This window comes from Gopherus evgoodei, chromosome 3, assembly GCF_007399415.2.
Source record: "Gopherus evgoodei ecotype Sinaloan lineage chromosome 3, rGopEvg1_v1.p, whole genome shotgun sequence".
Lineage (NCBI taxonomy): Eukaryota > Metazoa > Chordata > Testudines > Testudinidae > Gopherus > Gopherus evgoodei.
In genome coordinates, this window is record NC_044324.1 from 125139168 (window position 1) to 125151203 (window position 12036).

General features: G+C 41.4%; 1 protein-coding gene across 7 annotated transcripts in view; it reads left to right on the forward strand.

The window, feature by feature from the left end:
* Positions 1-12036, forward strand: part of MTHFD1L (methylenetetrahydrofolate dehydrogenase (NADP+ dependent) 1 like) — a 286291-nt gene that overhangs the window by 211210 nt on the left and 63045 nt on the right. The window contains exon 27 of one of the 7 annotated variants that reach the window (XR_003999635.1): positions 2923-3086. The exons of the other annotated variants lie outside the window; for them this stretch is intronic. The gene's annotated coding sequence lies outside the window, so the exon portion shown is untranslated. The remainder of the gene's footprint in view (positions 1-2922; positions 3087-12036) is intronic. 7 annotated transcript variants of the gene reach the window in all.

A 12036-nucleotide genomic window follows, 5' to 3' on the forward strand; every position in this document is an offset into this window, starting at 1 on the left:
ACAGGGATTGGTTCCTGTGTTGGTCTTTCTGTGGTGTGGTGTGTACTTGCCGGTGAGTATTTGCTTCAGGTTCGGGGGTTGTCTGAAAGCGAGGACTGGCCCGCCTCCCAAAGACTATGAGAGTGAGGGATCGTTTTCCAGGATAGATTGTTGATAATGCTCTGAAGAGGTTTTAGCTGGGGGCTGTACGTGATGGCCAGTGGTGTTCTGTTGTTTTCCTTGTTGGGCCTGTTTTGTAGTAGGTGATTTCTGGGTACCATCTTGCTCTGTCAATCTGTTTCCTTACTTCCCCAGGTGGGTATTGTAGTTTTGAGAATGCTTGATAAAGATCTTGTAGGTGTTTGTCTCTGTCTGAGGGATTGGAGCAAATTCAGTTGTATCTTAGGGCTTGGCTATAGACAATGGATCATGTGATGTGTCCTGGATGGAAGCTGGAGGCATGTAGGTAAGTATAGCGGTCAGTAGGTTTCTGGTATAGGGTGGTGTTTATGTGACCATCACTTCTAAGCACTGTAGTGTCCAGCAAGTGGATCTCTAGTGTGGACTGGTCCAGGCTGAGATTGATGGGGGGGTGCAAATTGTTGAAATCCAGGTGGAATTCTTCAAGGGCCTCCTTTACCTGGATCCATGTGATGAAGATGTCATCAATGTAGCATAAGTAGAGGAGAGGCACTAGGGGATGAGAGCTGAAGAAGCATTGTTCTAAGTCAGCCATAAAAATGTTGGCATACTGTGAGGCCTTGCAGGTACCCATAGCAGTGCCACTGACTTGAAGGTATAAGTTGTCCCCAAATCTCAAATGGTTGTGGGTGAGGACAAAGTCACAAAGCTCAGCCACCAGGTGTGCTGTGGCTTCATCACGAATACTATTCCTGACAGCTTGTAGTCCATCCTCATGTGGAATATTGGTGTAAAGTGCTTCTACATCCATGGTGGCCAGGATAGTGTTTTCAGGAAGATCACCAATGCATTGTAGTTTCCTCAGAAAGTCAGTGGTGTCTCGAAGACAGCTGGGAGTGCTGGTAGCATAGGGTCTGAGGAAAGAGTCTACATAGCCAGAAAAACCTGCTGTAAGAGTTCCAATGCCTGAGATGATGGGGCGTCCAGGGCTTAGTACAGTATATAGTGATTAAATAATAAATATATGTGGTCATCACATTCTATAATCAGAACCAATGGAGAATAGACCACGGAATGACAAAATGGAACTGGGAATACTGCTGACCTGTCGCAGCAGCAAACAGACCCTTTATAATTAAATTATGTTGAAATATGGCCTGCACTCCAGCATGTCACCCAAACTATACACATTCTTTTAGCAACAGATTCATGCTCATGAATTACATCTCTCTGTATTTAAGGTTATTACAAGGGAATTCTTTCACACACCAAATTATGACTGATATATTCATTATATCTAATCTTCAATTAGAACCATTTTATGTTCATGGTTTGTACAGCTCTGTTGACAAGTGCAGAGGTTAACCCTTTGCCTCCGAGGGTCAGAAGTTCTCAGCAGTATGTGCTAATGCAAAAATAAATCATTGTCGAGTGGCAAGAATTTGGGGCCACTGGTGCCAAGGGGAAAACAATAATTTAGTAATATATACTGCCAAGATAGTTATTTTTAACCTTTGGTTTAACCTTTTCACTTTGTAATTTTGTGGGTTAATTTGCTGAATCTAAGGATGAATACCATTGACTTAAACCAGGCATAATGCAAACATCATAATGTAAGCTTCCTCACAAAGTTTTGCCAATGCATCTCAATTCTGGCCTACAAACACTGCTACTATTTCAGGCCTGTACTTCTATTGACAGGGTGACCAGATGTCCCATTTTTATAGGGAAAGTTCTATTTTTTTGGGACTTTTTCTTAATAGGTGCCTGTTACCCACCACCCCCTGTCCTGTTTTTTTCACAGTTGCTATCTATTGAACACTTTTAAGGGTATAACTTGACTACAGTGGGGTTGCACAAATGACTCAGAGTGCACAATTCATTCTGCAGAATCTTTATTACTGGTAATGATGTGCAAGAAATAGTTGTGATCTTCAAACCATGTTTCATTTGGCATTGACCATGTGGTGTAGACAAATGACAGGGAAGATGTGATCACCACACCGACTTTCACTTAGAAGTGAAGGTTTTAAAAATCCAGATTTCTACAGGTTACAGGCTAGTCTTGTCCATTGACCTGTCTCACCTAAACCTTTTTTCTTTTTTAAATTTAAACAAATATCCTCTCAAAATAGAATTACATGGAAATTGTTTGTGACTAATTACATCTTGCAGCAAATAAAATGACATTACCTGCATTCTAGTGCTATTCCCCAGTATTTTGTGCTTTTTTTTATTACTGAAAGCAAAAGAATCTCAAAGCACATTTAAAATTAACTTTCTTCAGGACCTTTAGTTACTGAATCTATAATTGTGCACTACTACTTAATAATAATAATCGTTCTAATGGACACAGACACATACACATAGGCACAGGAACTAGGGGTGCGGGGAGTGCTGTAGCACTCCCAGGTTTTATGTGGGGCTCCGCTCCTGGCCCCGCAACCAGGACTCCACTCCTGGCCCCATGCTCGCCTCCAGCTGTGGGCCCAGCCTTGGCCCCCTTGCCCCTGTGCAGGTCCCCCCCTTCCAGAGACACGGCTCTGTCCCTGACCCCAGCTCTAGTAGGGGGGCATGCCATGAACAGAGATAAGGGGGCTGGCTTTCAGCTCCCCCCACTATTAAAAGTGTTCTAGTGCCAGTGCATATGCCTGCATCTATCAGTTTTTGCATGCAGAGAAAAGTGTGTGTGTCTGTCTGTCTGTTTGGGCCAGGGACCCCTTTCTAGATTTATTTATCAGTCTAGTTCTTTTAACCACGTTTTAGTCCATGACTGTTAAATATTATATCCTCTTGCATTAGGGCCTCAGGAAGGATTGTTTCTGTGCTCTGCCAAGTATTGTAAGACTTGCCAGACAGAGCAGAAGAGAAGTATGCTGACTGGAGTGCTTCTGGCTGTGCCTATGAAGGAACGAGCCATTGGAGTACTGATCAGAAGATTACTTCTGGCTCTGCTTTCCTGAGCAGTAAGCACCTGGGACATCAGGACTCCATTCCTGAAGTCCCTGAACTCCTTCTCCCTCCTTTCCTTCCCTTAGTCTCCAACCCCAGTTCTTCTGTCTCCTTATTGAAATGTTTTTGAGTTACTACTGAAGATTCTGATCCTGCTGTCTTCTCTGTATGGAACTCCTATTGACTTCAAAGAGAAGTACATATGTAGCTTATAGTTTATAGCATTAGGCTCTAATAGGATGGGCCTAAGGATACTATTTGCAAATATTATTTGACCCTCACCCATAGTTCCATTTCTAAATATTTTCCTTCCCAATAAGCCTGTTTTGTTCTAAGGAGCGAGGAATTTGTTCTTTCATGGGCATGACAATAGGCTAACATAAGAACAGTAAGAAGAGGCAGCATTTGTAAAAAAAACAAAACAAACCAAAAAAAACTCATGGTGATTTCATAGTGAGTGAACAGGATTGGGGTAATAGTTAGATGTTAAAACATCCAGAAGGAAATTAGGACATTAGACTTTCCATGCTACAGTGAGATGAGTCCAAAAAATTAAGGGTTTTATTGACAATATTATGTATAGTTTATTAGGTGGCTATAGGGGTTTAGTTGGTGGTTATGAGGGATTTTTTAAACATGATTGATAAGCAGGATGAAAGGTGCTGTATGCAGTAGATGGAAGATAATCTGGACAAACTCAGTGAAGAGCAGGGAGCCTCCCCCAAACTAATGTCCCTACCCATCAGAAGCACCGTAGGGCTATAACAGTTGTGTGAATTCTCAATTTAGGAGTTTTCTAGAGAATGGACACCCACTCAGAAAGGCTCCTTACACATTATACCTAGAGAAATACTCCTGGTAACTTCATGTTGTTCCTATCCCTCTTAAGACTGCATACATCATGCATAATAATATGATGATTATTTGTATTAGAGCAATCTGGGTCCCATTGTTCTAGATATTGTACAGACTCCCTGCCCCCAAAGAGCTTACAACCAAAATAGACAAGACCAAGAAAAGGTGGGAGGGAAAACAGAGGCCCAGAGAGGTGAATGACTTTCCCAGGATCACGCAGCAGGTCAGTGGTAGAACCTGAAATAGAACCCCAGTTTGCTGAGTCCGGTGCTCTGTCCACAGACCTCACTGCTTTCACAGAGTTCTGAGCATGCATAAACCTGGGTGGGTTCTTACTGATTGCTAATAGTCATTCAAAGAACTTGGGTAGTGTACATTTTAGACTGCAGGAGGCCTCCTTTGGTATTGCTACCTTGTTACTGATATCTGTTGTCGCTATAGGTAATAATGCTTAGGAGTCTGTTAAGGATAAAATAAACTGACAGGTATGTAAAATATGTTTCATCAGTTCTCTAAGTGACCTAAAAGGAGGGTGGTGGCGATGACAGCTGCTGCTGTTTTTGTATTGCAGTAGCATCTAGAAGCCCTAATTATGGACCAGGAACCCATTGTGCTAGGCACTGTATGAACACAGAACAGAAGAGCCAGGGGTGGGGAAGACGCACTTACCAGAGAGTAAAGTTGAAATGCTTCACAAAATAACATCATTATAAAATGAACCATGTAACATTCATAGCAAAATAATTAAAGCTGTTTTCTTCTGACTTTTGTGAGGAGGTCTTCCATTTTAAACAGATGGGTTGTGTTGACCAACAACAACAAAAGCCACAAAGCCCTGCCAGATAGTTCATTTTAGCTTTCTTGCTCGCATGTAAAAAAAAAGTCCTAATGCGGCTTAGCAAGACAAAAATTTCAGAACATAAATTTTGCACTAAACAAATAAAAGCAGCTGCACCATTGTTACATGAGAAATCACAGATACACTGTGACAGGAGCTATTGTAGTTGTACAGAAGAAATCACAGAAACATGAGGGCTGCTGTAATTTTATGGAAAAGAATCTGAGATCTAAATTGGCTTTCACTATAATAAAATTACAAACCCCTAATTTTAAATGAAAAAACACTGGGCCTAATCTTCAGAAATTATTTCATTTATTTGTATTGTGGTTGTCCTTAACAGCCCTCAGTGCGCTAAGTGCTGTACAAACAGAGAACAGGAAATAGCAGATGGATACAGATGGGAATGCACAAAGGAACAATGAAATAATATTAATAAGCATGATAGGTTGTAGTCTCAGCACACCAGCTGCCTAACCATTAAGAAATGTTGAGCACCCACAATTCCAACTGAAGTCAAATGGGAGCTGCAGGTGGCTAGCACTTCTGAAAAATGAGGCCTACTAGTCTTTAATACATTAATGTATTATGTTATGTTTTAACCGGACATTAGGTCTTTCTAAATCTGAAACTAATTTTACTGAAGATTTCTCAGCAGCTATGAACTAGCTCTTTGCAAATAGCCCTTTTTATGCAATCTGTTTCCATTTGAGTTAGGTAGTGTTCAGCAGCACTGAGACATTGCTAAAATTCTTTGTGTAATTATACCGCTTGTTAATTAGACTTCCAGACAAAACCATAACAGTTAATAGGAAGATTGGGAGTGAGAGAGGAACTAGTTGTTGAAATGTCTTTTAACAATCTGGAAAAATGGTACAAGAAAATTATCCTTTAAAAAGAAAAGTAGAATGTTAAATGTTTCTGCCTCCCCACCATCTTGAAGGGTGATGTTTTCCTTCTACAATTTCCATTGCTGCATGCTATCTCCATGCATTAAAAGACTAATTTAATGCAAACCTGTGCCAAAACAGGCAAGTGGAATTTACATTACATGAAGCTGTCTGTTCTTGGGTGTGGTAATATCTTGATTCTCAACTCAATTTAAATTTGGTTGAGAATTAACTACAGGCATGTTAGTAAGAGATGGTTTCCTTAAGTACTTCAAGACAGAGAGACACTGTCCATAGTATCTGTACATAGAAAGTCCAGCACAAAGGTGCCCAGTCTTAAGGCCCCTAGGCCTTTGCATATTGCAAATATATATAATACTTAAAATTATTTACCGTCTCAGCTTTCGGAAGCTAAGATGTGATAAGTATCTTGTAATATTGTTACTATCATATTATTTCCATGCTTTTCTCTTCTTTTGGATGACTCTCCTTTTGAGGTCTTGTCCCTCCCTAATCCTTTTGTTCTACACTGTGGCCTGGTCCACACTACAGCGTTAAATCGATTTAAACAGCGTTAAATCGATTTAATGCTGTACCCATCCACACTACAAGGCACTTTAAATCGATTTTAAGGGCTCTTAAAATCGATTTCTGTACTCCTCCCCAACGAGAGGAATAACCCTAAAATCGATATTACTATATCGATTTAGGGTTAGTGTGGACAGAAATCGAAGTTATTGGTCTCATTCTTTTACTGAGCTACCCAGAGTGCACCACTCCGGAAATCGATGGTAGCCTAGGACCATGGACGCACACCACCGAATTAATGTGCCCTAGTGTGGACATGTAAAATCGATTTTATAAAACCAGTTTTATAAAACCGGTTTTAATAATTTCGATTTTATGCTGTAGTGTAGACTTGGCCTGTAGCATTCTACCTCTCAACCTAGTCAGTCCTTCCCCTGCTCCCATCCTTTCCTTTCTTCCTAATTCTCTGGGAACCAGTCACTGCCTTTCCACAGAGTGCAGTTCTCTCAAGTCAATCTTCCTAACTTACTTCACACACTCACCTGTGCTGTTTGCTACTCCCTCAGTTCTTCTTTTCTTCTGTCACCCTCTCCTTTCCAGTGCTAGTCCTGTCTCAGGTAGGCCAATCAATTTATATTTAGTGATAAAGTCCCATGATGGAATTCTAGCAGATATTTATGGTCTTAGCTGTCTGCTTCCCCAGGATTTGTGTGCACTGGGGTTTTCCAGTATTGGAGGTGTCCCAGATGCGCCATGCAACTGCTACCCTGTGAAAGCAGTACTGTGTGTGAGATTTGAAGATGGTAATTTGCCTACATTTTGAGGCAGAGAAAGCAAACATTATTTTACTTCTGGGTAAGGAGAGTAATGTATCCAAACACTCTCAACCTTGAAAATATTTGTTTGGAGCTGAAGCTCACCTGGTTCTTATTTTGTTACTTTCGTTGCTGTGGATTTTAATGGAATAGTCCTTCTTTCTCAGAAGCTCTTGTTGCTTAACTCACTCCAGGTTTGCATTTACTACAAATTAGAATCTTTCCTGTTCTGCCATTTGAAACACCCTTCTTCCTGACATCTTTATGTGTACTTTTAATTACTAGATTTAATTATTACATCACCTTTTTGTTTCTTATATTTGCTTACTCTTTTATTAATTACTCTTCTCAGTGTCCAGTAATCAAATACAGATAATTTTGTGGCACTCCTAATAGTTACACACACACACACACACACACACATCTATAAAAAATGCTTTGCTCAGAAAAAAAATTCTATTTTTAATTGAATGATGAATAAATATATAAACACATTCCAATCTTCCTCATGCATTCACTTATTAGATAAGATTCTTTTCTGGATAATACTTTAGCTTATTTCTAAAAACTATCTGTTTATGGAGAATTTACAATTGTTCTTTCAAACATATTTGATTACTTAATTACAGGAGTCCTTGTTTATTCTCAGCATGCCCATCTGGTGCCTAAAGGTATTCTTGAAATATATATATAAGGCATCTCATAAACAATTTATAGCAATGGAGTGGATTGTGACTCCATATATTTTAAATAGTCTATTTTTATAGTTGATATGAAGTTACTTCCAATACCAATACTTCTTATTTATGGACCATATGAATACATTAATTTTCTGCATGACGTGGACAGAAAATGACAAAACATTGAGCACTAGATGTTTTTCATATATCTTTATCATTATCCATAGTTTTCTGATGATTCATTTCAATTTTTATAGTCTCCTTTTTCAAAATCAGATTATACCACGAGTATACATTCCTAGCTCTTTTATAGTGTTTTTCATCATACATCTCACAGCTTCACAACGAAAGTAAGAAGTACGGTGTTATCCCTTTTTATACAGATGGGGAAAGTAAAGCGGAGGTGAAATAACTTGCTCATGTCACCCAACAAGCCAGTGGTAAAGCTGGGAATAGCATTCAAGCGTCTTGAATTCTAGTCTACTATCCACTAGGCAACACTGCCCATTGCTGCCATTGTGAACAGTAGTACGGATTCTGTGGACCTGGCTTGAGCAACAGCATGTTCTAAGACTTTAAGTGCAGTATGGTTTCCACTGAAATTTGAAAAAGTTTAACTATTCAGAGACACCCTAAAACAGTGCAGTATTAGTCAGAATACCACCTCTTGTACTTTGCACTCTCATTCAAATCTGCACTTTAAAAAGCAGCTATTTTGAATGCTTAGGTAATGGAAAGTTACTGATTTGAAAACTCATCCAATTTGAGAATTGTTTTACTTGAAGCTTGTAGCTTCTAAGATAATTTCTCCTACCCTTGGCTGGCTCCCCTCAGCTGCTCCTAGCCCTTGCAAGCAGCAGTGCCCCTTCCCTACCTACACTGCCAGCCACTAAACAGTGGAAAGAGAAAACCAGGTAATCTCCCCAGTGTGCAGCTCAAACCTGGATTAAGCAAAGCAGAGGATCCAATTGTAATTGGCCTTCACAGGACGTAACCAGATCAGCCACACCATCACCGGTTCATTCACCTGCACATCCACCAATGTAGTATACGCCATCATATGCCAGCAATACCCCTCTGCTATGTACATCGGCCAAACTGGACAGTCACTACGAAAAAGGATAAACAGACACAAATCAGATATTAGGAATGGCAATATACAAAAACCTGTAGGAGAACACTTCAACCTCCCTGGCCACACTCTAGCAGACCTTAAGGTGGCCATCTTGCAGCAAAAAAACTTCAGGACCAGACTTCAAAGAGAAACTGCTGAGCTTCAGTTCATCTGCAAATTTGACACCATCAGCTCAGGATTAAACAAAGACTGTGAATGGCTTGCCAACTACAAAACCAGTTTCTCCTCCCTTGGTTTTCACACCTCAACTGCTAGAACAGGGCCTCATCCTCCCTGATTGAACTACCTCATTATCTCTAGCTTGCCTGCATATATATACCTGCCCCTGGAAATTTCCACTACATGCATCTGACGAAGTGGGTATTCGCCCATGAAAGCTCATGCTCCAAAACGTCTGTTAGTCTATAAGATGCCACAGGATTCTTTGCTGCTTTTACAGATCCAGACTAACACGGCTACCCCTCTGAGAGTTAAATGAATCTGCTCGACAGCCTTAGGTAAGAGCCCGCTGGCTTTTAGCTCATGCGGTAGAGGCTCATGCACTAAGCCCCAGAGGTCCCTAGTTCAATCTCGCCCGGGTTCTGTTGGCGTTACAAGTCGGGGCTCTTTCAGGATTTCAGTTGAGAAGTCTCTGAAGCTCGGGATGTGCTTCCTCAGCTAAGGGAAGTATGTAAGCACACATCTCCTGGGTGTGGTGTTCTGTCCCATCTAATGGAACTGAAACCACTTGGAGAAAGGGGGGAGTTACATGAGTCTGCTCTGCAACTTTAGTTAAGAGCCAGGTGGCTTTTAGCTCATGCTGTAGAGCGGGGGTGGCCAAAATCTTCAGAAGATAATATGCGCCTCCTGCTGGGAGCCGACTCTGGGGGGAAATGGTGAGTGCTCAGCACCCACCAGCAGCCCTGTCAGCCCCCCCTCCATCCCCCAGTGCCTCATGCCCGCTGGAGACCCCCCCCAATTAGACCACCTCCTCTCTCCCCCGTGCCTCCTGCCTGCTGCAATCAGCTGTTTCGCGGCATTGAGGAGGCTCTTGGGGGAGGAGAGAGGACGTGCTGTGCAACCTCCCCACTCTCTTCCCCAGTGCCACCTCTTCCCTCCCTGCGCCTCCCGCTTGCCATGATCAGCTGTTTTGCAACTCGCAGGAGGCTTGGGATGAGGGGGAGGAGCGAGGACATGGCTCACTCAGGGGAGGGGGCAGGATGAGGCAAGGCAGAGGTGGGGATTTGGGGAAAGGGATGGAGGGGAGGGCAGGACCTGGGACAGAGCCAGGGGTCCAGCACCCCCTGGCCAGCACTAGGGTCTCCTTGAATAAAGCACACAGTTACTAGCTGGTGTGGAAATTTTTAATCGATTTTTTTTCTTACACCATCTAACAATGGAAGGCAAGTGCAAACAGAAAAGAAAATACACAATGAAAATCGATACTTCCAACAAGAGTAGGAGAGTAAGTACCTTTTCACTGAACGTAATTGTAAGGCTGTGTGTCTTCTTTGCCAGATGTGTGTATCTCAGTTCAGATCTTCAAACTTGCAGCATCATTTCACTTCAAGCCATGCACATATGGATCAAGAATTCCCACAAGGTCCTGAACTCCGCACTTTAAAACTCAGAACTTTTTGAAAAAACAAACAGATGTGGAAGCACAGTTCTGCACAGAATTGCCAACCAAATGCAGACTGTAATGTTAGCCTTCTATTATGTGGCTGGCACGTAGCCCGTGCAAAAAAGCCCTACTTTGAAGGTGAGGTTATAAAAATGTGCCTCACTGCGTGATTTTAATCCTGTCACCAGAGAACGAGAATCTACCATAGAAAATTCCTGGCCTGCAGCTTTCACGCTGCACAATAGAATGCAGAATCTCCGACCTGAACAGTGACATCGAATTGCAACTGCACTTCAGCAGTGTGAGTTTTTGAACATCACTCATGATGAGTCTTGCCATGCACAGGATAAACCTCAATTATCTGTATTTGTCTGCACTGTGTCTGATGACTGTGGTGCAAGGGAAGGACTCCTAGATATCGTGTCACTGAAGGACAGAACTCATGGCTGATCTAAAGGAGATGTTGATGTTAGTAATTGCAAAAAACCACTTACCTTTACAGAAGCTCACTGTCATTGTAACAGATGAGGCTCCATCCATGTGGGGATCTGCAAATGGATTAGTAGGGCTTTGTAAGTCTGAGAGCTTTCTCGAACTTTGGACATTTCACTGTATTATTCATCAGGAACAACTGGTATCTAAAAATCTCAAATTTGATCACATCATGAAAACTGTCTTGCACATTGTGAATTTCATTCTCTCAAATTTCAAAATCTAATCGAAGAACTGGATGAAGACGACTCCCCTGCCAATTTGCCATTTCACAGCGCAGTTTGATGGCTCTCGAGAGGTAAAGTTATTTCCCATTTTTTCTAACTCCTGGAACTAGTACAAATGTTTATGGAGGAGAAGCACAGAATACATCCGGAGCTTACAGTCCTAGGTGGTTTCTAGACTTGACATTTCTTGCAGACATGCTGCTGCATTTGGATAAACTAAATGTTTACTTACAAGGAAAATTTTGGTTGCTATCTGATCTAGTGCAAGGCATATTTGCATTCATGAACAAACTGCAGTTGTTTCACATGCTTGAGGGAGAACTGACCCACTTTCCCTCAATGTCACAACTTCAAGCCAGATCAAAAGAGAATGCAGCAGAACCCCTAATATGGAGCACAACTAGATATACAACTAGATATAAAGATCTTAAGGACACTTTTGAGGAAAGATTCCAAGATTAGCAGCAGAAAAGACCTCACATCAGATTTCTGATTGACCCTTTTAGTGCTGAAGCCAATTATCTGAAGCCCCCTTTAGTCACTGATGAAGCAACATCCCAGATGGAAATAATAGAACTTTTGGAAGATGACAGATTGAAATCTATTCAGAAGACAGGGGACTCTTACTTTCTGGTACTGGTACTAAAGGATAAATACCTCAACATCAGAGGTGCAGCCCTAAAATTTATCTCGATGTTTGCCTTGACCTATCTTTGTGAGTCTGTTTTCTTGACATTCAAACATGTGAAATCCAAGATCTGTTTTGACAGATAGCCACTTTAGAGAACTGCTGCATGTGAGCACAGCTGAACACAAACCAAATTTGAAGGAAATTCTTGAAAGCAAAGATTGCCAGAAGTCCCACTAAGTAAACGATTAAGTTGTTAATTATACATTATAA